The sequence below is a fragment of the Dermacentor silvarum genome, chromosome 8 (genome assembly GCF_013339745.2).
Source record: "Dermacentor silvarum isolate Dsil-2018 chromosome 8, BIME_Dsil_1.4, whole genome shotgun sequence".
Classification (NCBI taxonomy): Eukaryota; Metazoa; Arthropoda; class Arachnida; order Ixodida; family Ixodidae; genus Dermacentor; species Dermacentor silvarum.
The window spans coordinates 120,976,151-120,984,313 of record NC_051161.1 but is presented as its reverse complement, the minus strand read 5'-3'; the positions used below and the strand labels follow the sequence as shown (position 1 = coordinate 120,984,313).

The window sequence follows — 8,163 nt, the reverse complement described above, 5'->3', positions numbered from 1 at the left end:
TTAGGGCAAATAAACCAGAATAAAGTATTTTTAAAGGAATTGGCGGCATCGATCGCAGTGCATTTGTTGTTGTCTTTACTGTAAATGTCACCATTGCGCATGCCGCGTCGAGCTAGCCGGAGTGAAACCATCACCACAACAGCACACTGGCCACCACACTCTTTCCGCGGGTCGTGGGCATAGATACGACGCGTGCAGAGTCTATCCCGGCTTCGACCTCCGCACCCTTTCCTTCCCCGGCGGCAGGTCAGGGAGGGATGGGGGAGAGGGGAAAGGAGCGATGGGAGACGGGATGCTGCGGCACCGATCGATGCCGCGCCATCTTGGATCGGCGGCGGGCTGCATCGGCGCCCAAGCGTAGTCTCCCCGTGCTCCGGCGGTGAATACTCCCGGGGACAGGGACGCACCACCCGACAGGTAAGTCTTGACACCATCTTTTCAACCTCACCACAGCGACACAGGGGCCTACTAGCCTGGAAGTAATGCTAAGGTGTTCGACAGCTGCCCGAAACGAAAGCACGTCTCGGCATTTCTGCGGCGCCAGTGAACGCCGACGACGTCCCAAAGACGGAGGGCACTATGCATTCCCCTCCTTCTCCCGTCCCTGTCTGCTTGCAATAAGTTGTGTCGCACATACACGTTCCTTGACCTGCGGCCGTTGCGTTTTGTCCATTTCTCTGCGTATGTAGGTGTTCTTAGGTTAGGCCGTTCGCTGGTAGTGTACGTGTGTCGCTGTATGAATTGTACCGTCGGGATATGAGAGAATTATTAACTATCGGTATTACCAAGTTCTTGGAGCAAAATATTAAAATACCTTTTTTTGTGAATCCGCACCTTCCCGTTTCCGCCAGGAAACACGTCGTCCTTACAGGGAGCGCACAATAACTTTGACACTGCAGTTATTGTATGTCACTAATCAAACTACGCAGCCATTCGGATCGTTCTTTAGATCGAAGGTTCGTCAGGATCTTTGAGCTTGAGAAGCCTACTGTGGGTAATTAATGGCTATTTAAAACAACAATGACACTTGTAACGCGTGCACTGCTAAATCAATGAAGTGAAAGGAGGATTTAACGAGCGCGATAAAATAACAATAAAAGATAAAGAGGATCTGCATACATACGACTGTGTGAGAGGTCCCGGACATCATATCCCCGATACTTAAAGATTAATGTAGGAATTGGACGTAAGGCTGCGCTAAATAAATTGCGCATATCCGTCGCAGCATCGCAAAATTCCCGTATATGCGACAGCCAGCCTTACAACTTTCACTATGAGACCTTCTTGTGCCGTATTTTTTTATTTTAGCGAACAGTTCATAAACTATATATATATATATATATATATATATATATATATATATATTAGATCGATAGATGATGCTGTAAAGTAGAAAGATGGTCGAGTTGAAAAGGGTGCATACTTATTGGTCCGCGCGAAAACAATCACTGTGCATAAATGCTGTGAATTTGTATTGTTTTGGTGAAAGGTGTCACCTTGTCATAAAAGGAAATTTAAATCACCTGAGTTTCCTTCATGAAGTTGCAAACCTATTTTCATAGAAAACCAAATTATAGTGCCAGAGCGGGGTCTCATCTTGGTGTTTGATTTAAATATTGTTTTTTCCAACTGAGAAACAAATGAGAAACAAAGCACCCGAAGTCACTTGTTCGTCTTAGTACTTTGCACGAATCTGCGAAGCTTTCTACGTGGCGGCGTTGCCATCTACATTGTAATTTCGACAACAAGGAATGGGCGCATGTTCGGCGGCGCCTAGATCCGCATTGAGCGCGTCTTCCGTCGCGTCTGCTCGCTGCACAAAGCGTCTTTGTCTCGGAGATGCTACGCATGACGAATGACCCGATGTCTCTGCTATGCGAAGGCCTCCCTTTGAAAGTCCGAACATCTGCTATTCACGATAAATCCACAACGACGGGGACCCGCGGAATAAAGCTGCGCAGGAACTGTGTTGCGCAACGCTGCAGATCCTCTGTACAGTCGCGAGTGGCTGAGAAACTTGCCGTGTGCTCTGAAACTGTTTGGAACTGTCTGAAACGGTGTGCTCTGAAACAGAGTGCTGTTTGCGCCACACCAGCTCGGCAAGTGCTTCTTTTATATTTTGCAAGCGGCAAGTGGAGGAGCGCGGAGGTGGTACTTATATTACTAATGTGCGAAGAGAGAGAAAGAGGGAAGAAACCGGCAAGGGCGCTGAGCCTTCGAAGCCTTCATTTATTTGCTGCGATAAGCAGTTGGCTTGAAGATGTTGTTGTTGTTTCCGCTGCTCAAGAGGCACATACCTTATCGACCAGGAATTAGGTGATTTGACGTTATCTCTGCTCGCTTCGCATCTCACACTGCTTCTGCGTGGTCGTCGCTTAGGCGTTCTCGGAACTCTCTATCTTAATTTTTACTTTAAATGTACACAAATTGGAAGTTATAGGCCTCTTTAGGTCGGGATATCCCACAATCACAATACCAAAATACACTACTCAAGCAAAAAAAAAAAAAAAAAAAAAACTGTTGTAGGAGTTGTACAGCAAAGATATGGTTCGTACATCATGGGGCACTGCAGCCAAGGAAATGGATGGATTATTCTACGGTATTATCGGAAATCGATTTCAGGGCTAAGTTAGTGTAAATAATACGTGGAAAGGCTAAGTTACATTTCAAAGTGAGAAGAAATTTAAATTATGTTTTGGGGTTTTTCTTGCCATAACCACAATCTGATTATGAGGCACGCTGTAGGGGGGTTTTCCGGTTTAATTTTGACCACCTGGGATTCGTTAACGTGCGCCCAATGCACTGTACACGGGCGGGCTTTTTTTTTTCGGTTTTTGTTTCTCGCCACGGTTGAAATGAGGCCGTCGCGGCCGGGTTTTGATCCCGCGTCCTTGTGCTTAGCAGCACGATGCTATATCCAATAATCCACCACGGCGAGTAAAAATGAGAACAGTAAAAGCAGTAATCATTGTTCGAAAAGTTAAAAAAAGAACAGGGATGCAAACTTAATCAAGGCAATCGGATGGATTCAATTAGGAATTCCTGGACGGGGAAGCAAACATCCGTTCAGCGTCGATTCTCTGTGCCAACTTTGTCTTCAGTCGGTCTTCACAACAGCACCATCTATGATATTTCATTGTGCCAACCGGGACTGTCCAATGTCTGAAAATTTCCAACTCACAACTTTATCTTAAAGCGATAACATAATAGCGCTCAATGACCATAATGGTGATGCTATACCGGCCAACCAGTGTCCCGGAGTACTAAATGAAGTCTTCGCAAAACATTTTTCGTTACTCAGCAATTCCACTCCGCCACACCTAGGACCATATCACCATGATATAATGTTCCCTCCCATTATCAGCTATGATGGCGTCGCAAGCATCATTAGGTCCCTGAAACCGTCCTCTGCGCCTGGTTGTGATCAGATTAATCTGAAGTTCCTACAAAGCACAGTTTGCTACACATCAATCATCTTAACGAAAATTTTCCAGCAGTCATTGCACGATGGTATTCTTCCATCCGAGTGGAAGGTCGGGAAGGTAATTCCAGTCCATAAATCAGGCAATAAGCATTCTCCTCTAAATTACAGATCAATTTCCCTCACAAGTATACCTTGCAAGATACTAGAGCATATCTTGGCTTCTCACCTAGCTACGTTCTTGGAATCACATTCATTTTTCACACCATCGCAGCATGGATTTCGCAAATCATACTCGTGTGAAACTCAATTAACACTTTTTGTACACAAACTAAACACCATTCTTGACAATAAGTCCTTGGCTGATTGCATTTTTCTTGGCTTTTCGAAAGCCTTTGACAAAGTGTATCACAAACTGCTCATTACGACTACTTAACCTCGATCCCTGCATTTTAATCTAGATTGAAAGTTTTCTTGCTAACCGTTCTCAGTTTGTTTCAGCTAACCGCGCGAATTCTGAAGAATGCACAGTCCATTTTGTTGTACCGCAGGGCTCAGTCCTCGGCCCTCTTCTTTTCCTTATTTATATTAACGATTTACCATCTTGCACTTCCTCACCCGTTCATTCGTTTGCCGATGACTCTGTAATTTTCCGAGAAATAACATGTCCAAACGACGCCGCTGTTCTTCAAGCTGACATTAACGCCGTCTTTGAGTGGTGTAACACCTGGCTTATGGACCTAAACACTAAAAAATGCAAATTCATGCGAGTGTCTAGAAAGATTACTAGTTTACCTATTTATCACCTAAATGATGTACTACTCGATCACGTATTTTCATATAAGTACCTCGGAGTTCACATCAGTAGCAATCTAACATGAGATACTTACATCTCTCATGTTGTCTGCAACGCTAATCCCAAGCTCGAATATCTTCGTCGTAACTTTGCAGAGTCGCCTTCGTCTCTCAAACTAATGCTATATAAAACACTCATTCGTCCTAGGTTAGAATATGCCGCTTCGGTTTGGGATCCGCATCATAATAATTTGGTACATTCGCTAGAAATGGTGCAAAATAATTCGGTCCGTTTTATACTCTCTAATTACAATCGAATCTCGAGCATCACGGTAATGAAAGCTAACCTTAAACTACCTACGCTTGCTTCTCGGCGTGCGATGCTTTGCTTAAGCCTTTTTTCACAAACTGTATCATCATCCTTACCTGCGCGATTTACTAATACTTCCTCCCCCATTACGTTTCGCACCGTCTGGATCACGCTCATAAAGTTGGCATTCCGTTGTGTAAAACAGAATCATTCCTACAGTCATACATACCACGCACATCAAATGATTCGAATTGCCTTGCCAAATTGGTAGTAACAATCTCAGATCACGAAAAATGTGTGACTTCATTCATTAACGAATGCATTGTAACATCTTGTTGTATTTTGCCTGTTTATAGCAATTATTGTATAATTAGAAACACTGGACTGCTTCTTTGTATTTATTGTATCTATAGTATTTTTGTAACATGTATTTTGCCTCTTCATAACTATTATCGTATAACCAGAAACATTGTGCTTCTTGTAGTTAAAATTTTGTTGTTCTGTACTTTATACCACTCCCCGCTGTAATGTCTGTTGACCATGAGGGTATCATAAACAAAATAAATAAAATAAAAATATATATTCTGTACCCGCTCTGCTAAAAATATTGTCTCCTGGTCTCTTTTCGCTTGCCCATGACGATCCTTCAAAATAGGCAAAATAAGCGTGACGTACATTACGCGTATACCCACCAACACTGCTATCCGGGGTAACTGCTTATTACGTGTAATAGAAAAAAAAAACGAAAAAGCTATCTTATCATAGATCACTATGAAGTGACACATAAATTCCCATTACCCACCGCGGTGGCCCCGTGGCTAAATGGGTTTGTGCTGTGCAGTACGACGTCGCGGTTTCGATGCCCAACCGCGGAAGTCGCGTTCCAATGGGGGAGCAATGCAAGAAACGTTTGTGCATTACGTATTTTGTGTACCCGTTAAAGAACCTCAGGCGGTGAAATATGATCAGGAATTGCCCACTGTACGACGTGCCTCATAATCAGATCGCGGTTTTCGGCACGTAAAACCCCGAAATATATATATAGTTTTTTTTTCATTGCGCGAGAAGGAACTGCATGCCAAGGATGGCGACACAGGTCCGAAGGTGCATTCGCCTGCGCACAGTGAAGCATGGCTTTGTGAGTGTGTGGGATATATGGGGCGTGTTAAGAGCAGCTAAGTGCGAAAAGTTGCTTCCGCAACATTCTGCAAGAGGCGTGTCGAAGGCACGTTGTGTTGTGGAGTAGCACAGCTACGGTTCGTAGTGTCTTGTCAATATCAATGAGGCACGTGCGTGCTTTTGCTTGAAACGTGCTGCTGAGCTACTTGGTTCATGATTTAAACTTAATAATAGCTAGAAAAAATAGCACACTTACAAGAAGTACAGGACAGGCGCCAACTTCCAACGAAGCTTTTGCTTGTTGAGGAAGAACGATCTTAGTCCCGTTATGCATTGGATGCTCACTAAGCATTACAACATGGTATCAAACCCTGAAATGAAGTTTACGCATTTGCACTGATTCACTGTTTTGATGGTTCTTGAATAGTAAGCAAACATTGGCGTTCAACTTTGTCTAATTTAAATTATTTACGATTTAATACATGGACAGATTACTGCATAGATTTGGTGTTACCTTTGCATTTCAGAGCCTATGTATCTACTGTTTGCCTAAGGCGCCTAAATTTGGTTAACTTTTTGTATCATTGCTAACTTGTTGCTATTTTGTATTTTGAGATTTCTCTGCTCAAGTGGGCTCTACCACTTCATTTCCAGCTCCATGCCTAGGCCGACAAAGCTATTCTTCATTTTTAGCGAGATCCAGACTTTTGCTTGCTACTTTATGTAAACATTTCACGTATATATTTTACCCTTACATATTTTTATGTACACCTATTATCTTTACGCACTGATTACTCCAATGTTTCAGTTGCTGTGTATAAGGAACACAGTCTTTTGTAAATACAACACTCTTGCTTTTTTGCTGGGTTCTCCAACAATCGGGTAAGTAAAAAAAAAAGACTTCGCCTTTGAATTCCTGCAGCTTTCTGCAGGTATAATATACAGCCAGCTACTGCGGCCAAGCTTGTCAATCAGGGGAAGATATATATATATATATATATATATATATATATATATATATATATATATATATATATCACCGGCGGCATGTTATTTTTTGTCGACTCATATCGAGTAGAGTATATATATATATATATATATATATATATATATATAGAATATAATGAAGAAAGGGGAAAGGAAATCGACGAAAAAATAACATGTCGCTGGTGGGAGCCCAATCCTATGTATATATTCTCCTGATTAGACCCATTGTACACTACGATATATTGCACAATGTTTCCATTCCTTTGAAAATTTTCTGCGAAATGATTACGTGTAATATTTATCCTGGTTATGCAGTCAGATGCCTGAGGAACTGTATTGAAGTGGTTTAGTCATATTCTTGCCTTCAAGGGTCCAGAAAATTGACACTAATGTGATATAGACCATTGTGTCGCCACATATGACGAAAAGCACCCATGAAGCGCGTGTCGAATACCGCGAGATGACAGAAAAACTGCAGGACAAAGCACTTTGGGGGAAACTCACTGCACAATGTCACATCTTAGTCTCGATGTGTAGGCCAAGAAAAGCAGATTTCACTATAACAAACATGCAGATATGGATTCATTGTCCTCGTAGACAGAGATGCTGCTCTTCCACGCCCAAGTGTTTTATTTAAACAAAAATGAAATTTTCATGTTCGGTACATATGCCTGTCAGTAATATAATTCGGTCTGTTTATGTTACCGAACTTATATCGCTTAATATCAACTAATATTGATTAATACCGACTTAATCGGTTTATTACAAACCAGTCGGTAATATTAACCAACTTGGAAAGCGAATATGCCCCTGATCTACAATATACGTATATAATAATGTGGCAGCTTGCCTTGTCTCCCGCTCGTAGGATTGCCATGACGACCCCGCTTGGCTGAGCGACGCTCAACACTCAGGACGCCACCATGCGGGAGCACAAAGTGATCGCGCTGCTGCTGGTGCTGCTACCGCTGTTCGACAGCTGGTCAGCGATGGCTGACATCAAGATCGGTAAGGGCATGCGTAGCCGAATTTTGCTTCCTTTATTAACGCAAGCGTTGTCTGGCAGTGTAGTACAGTATAAAAATATAGTGCCCAGGTTCCTTCGGAAAGTCCAGAAGTGCCTTCTGGAAGTGATTGTCCATGATTAACTGCGGCCTGTTTTCAGGGTTGTTTGTCCGTATCACGGCGCCCCTAGGTTTTAATTGTCCCCTCTTATTGGCCGAATGTCGCTAGCTTAATTAAGACAGAGTCGTTACATAATTAGTCACTTAGCAGAGGTCTGCCAAATGGCAAGTATTAGTTTTTCACTTCTTATATTGCCAGAAATGGGCTTTTACTGCAATGTAGAGTCGGTAGAATGTAAGAATTCCGTTTTTATTATCAACCACCTTTAACAACTGGCCGATCACGGTGATAACTTGGACAGAGACTGATAACGCGTTCTCGGACCACTGACGAAACGAGAAAGGAATATCACTGGGATAGAAGCCTGTAACGTTGTATCGAACGAATTCAGGAAATCAGTTCTTCA

The 8,163-nt window shown here is 42.7% G+C and overlaps 1 pseudogene; it reads left to right on the top strand.

Moving 5' to 3' along the window:
* The first annotated feature begins 316 nt into the window (after positions 1 to 316).
* The window catches only part of LOC119461648 (glutamate receptor ionotropic, kainate 2-like), a 39,346-nt pseudogene continuing 31,499 nt past the window's right edge, over positions 317 to 8,163 (top strand).